Source organism: Seriola lalandi, unplaced genomic scaffold (genome assembly GCF_002814215.2).
Source record: "Seriola lalandi dorsalis isolate HSWRI2012SDOR001 ecotype SW California unplaced genomic scaffold, Sedor1 jcf7180002054816, whole genome shotgun sequence".
Taxonomy (NCBI): Eukaryota; Metazoa; Chordata; class Actinopteri; order Carangiformes; family Carangidae; genus Seriola; species Seriola lalandi.
In genome coordinates, this window is record NW_019525369.1 from 313,550 (window position 1) to 316,131 (window position 2,582).

A 2,582-nucleotide genomic window follows, 5' to 3' on the forward strand; every position below is an offset into this window, starting at 1 on the left:
ACTCATCCAGCATCAATATCCGTCCTCTGAGCTACTTTGAGGATGTGACAGCAGCTGTGTCACAGCTCAGAGATAAACTACAGGACATTCTGAGAGACACATGGACAAACATCTCACTGACAGTGACTCAAGTGGATGTTTCACTGTCACAACCAGAGCCCAGGACCAGAGCTGACTTCTTAAAATATTCACAAGAAATCACACTGGATCCAAACACAGCACACACACTTCTGTTATTATCTGAGGGAAACAGAAAAGCAACAGGAATGAGTCAACAACAGTCTTATTCTAGTCACCCAGACAGATTCACTTCATGGTCTCAGGTCCTGAGTAGAGAGAGTCTGACTGGACGTTGTTACTGGGAGGTGGAGTGGAGAGGAAGTGGAGGAGTTCGTGTAGCAGTTGCATACAAGAATATCAGCAGAGCAGGGAACTGGAATGAATGTGTGTTTGGACACAATGACAAATCTTGGGCGTTAGATAGTGATCAAAACAGTTATACATTGTGGTACAACAATATCAGCACTCCAGTCTCAGGTCTTCGGCCCTCCAGAGTAGGAGTGTACCTGGATCACAGAGCAGGTGTTCTGTCCTTCTACAGTGTCTCTGAAACCAGGACTCTCCTCCACAGAGTCCAGACCACATTCACTCAGCCTCTCTATGCTGGACTTTGGGTTTATGACACAGCTGAGTTGTGTAAACTCAAATAGACAAAGGTCATTTAAGGTGTAGTTGGTTTAAATCTGTATTTTAGTTCATCAGTTTATTTTGTCTCCATCATTGTTGCTAAAAGCTCATTGCTGTTGTGTTTCTGCACTGCACAGAGATCACCTGTCAGTCAAACATTATGGGTGGTACTTTGACCTCTTCTCATTTATTGTTGTGTTGATGTTTGAGTTTCTTTAGGTGGAGCTGGAGCCATGGAGGATATCACTGCTCAGGATGATTTTTCTTTACCTAAACTGACATTTCTCCACATGAAAATATAAACTTCTCTGTGCTCTGAATGTTTGTTGAATATTTGTGTTGATGTATTTGTATTAATGATAGATAGATTATTATATGCAGAATTAATTTAACTGTAATGAATAGAGATGAAACTCTTTGCTGCTGTGATGATGATTTAAAAGAGTGTGATCCCTGTTGATGTGTTTGGATGAAACTAAAATGATGACATCAATAAAATCTTACTAAAAATTATAAAACCAGGTGATGTGCTTCATTCATGTCCTTCTGGATTTAGAGTTATCACATATAACTTGTTTGATGTAGTGATATTAGTTTAAACCCATTTGAAACTTGTAGTGCAGGTTTGAATGAGGATGACTTTCTGAATTTGACTTGATTTGTCACAAATGACCCAAAGAAGTTCATTGAATATGTGAGAAAAATTGTTATACCGCAAGATTTTTATTTTTATAAAAGTGTATGTCTGAGAACTGTCTATCATTGTTCATCTATTTTTTTAATAAATAACAGTATATTGAATTGATTTTGAGGAGGGCTTACAGCAATATGGAGCCATCATCAAACCCTCAGGTGCCAACAACTATTATACAACTAAAGACATGATTATTATCAAATGAGGGGAAAGACTGAAACGAGGAAACAACATTTTAATTTAGTGCTGCCCCTCCTCCTGCGAAGTGTCAAAGTCTGATAACACTCCCTCTTCTTCCTGCCCTCATACACAGTGAGCTCAACTCTGTCCATATTTCCTTGTTCCCTCCCCTTCAGATCTGCAGTTTGGAGATGGGTGGAACCAACATGTGGTGAAGTGCAAGAGCTGACAGGCCCCGTTCACTGCAGAGACACATGTTGTTCAGATCAGAGTTCAAACTAGTTTCAGTTCTACAGAATTGAAACTCAGACAGTCGTTGACAGTGAGAGGTGAAATGGCGCAGAAAGGAGTTCAGCTGGACCAGGAGACCATCTCTTGTTCAATCTGTCTGGATCTACTGAAGGATCCGGTGACTATTCCCTGTGGACACAGCTACTGCATGAACTGTATTAAAAGCTTCTGGGATGAAGAGGATCAGAAGAAAATCCACAGCTGTCCTCAGTGTAGGCAGACCTTCACACCAAGACCTGTCCTGGTGAAAAGCACCATGTTAGCAGATTTAGTGGAGGAGCTGAAGAACACTGGACTCCAAGCTGCTCCTGCTGATCACTGCTATGCTGGACCTGAAGATGTGGCCTGTGATTTCTGCACTGGGAGAAAACGGAAAGCTCTAAAATCATGTCTATTTTGTCTGGTCTCCTACTGTGAGAAACACCTGCAGCCTCATTATGATGTAGCTCCATTAAAGAAACACAAGCTGGTGGAGCCCTCCAAGAAGCTCCAGGAGAACATCTGCTCTCGTCATGATGAGGTGATGAAGATGTTTTGTCGCACTGATCAGCAGTGTATCTGTTATCTCTGCTCTGTGGATGAACATAAAGGCCACGACACAGTCTCAGCTGCAGCAGAAAGGACTGAGAGGCAGAGAGAGCTCCAGCTGAGTCGACGACAAATCCAGCAGAGAATCCAGGACAGAGACAAAGATGTGAAGGTGCTTCAACAGGAGGTGGAGGCCATCAAT

At 42.1% G+C, this 2,582-nt stretch overlaps 1 protein-coding gene and 2 pseudogenes across 1 annotated transcript in view; 2 read left to right on the forward strand and 1 right to left on the reverse strand.

Annotated features, from left to right (window-relative positions):
* The window catches only part of LOC147817949 (tripartite motif-containing protein 16-like), a 1,739-nt pseudogene extending 732 nt beyond the window's left edge, over window positions 1-1,007 (forward strand).
* Window positions 1-2,582, reverse strand: part of LOC111669744 (receptor-type tyrosine-protein phosphatase N2-like) — a 234,607-nt gene that overhangs the window by 180,917 nt on the left and 51,108 nt on the right. The window lies entirely within an intron of this gene.
* The window catches only part of LOC147817950 (tripartite motif-containing protein 16-like), a 2,204-nt pseudogene continuing 1,375 nt past the window's right edge, over window positions 1,754-2,582 (forward strand).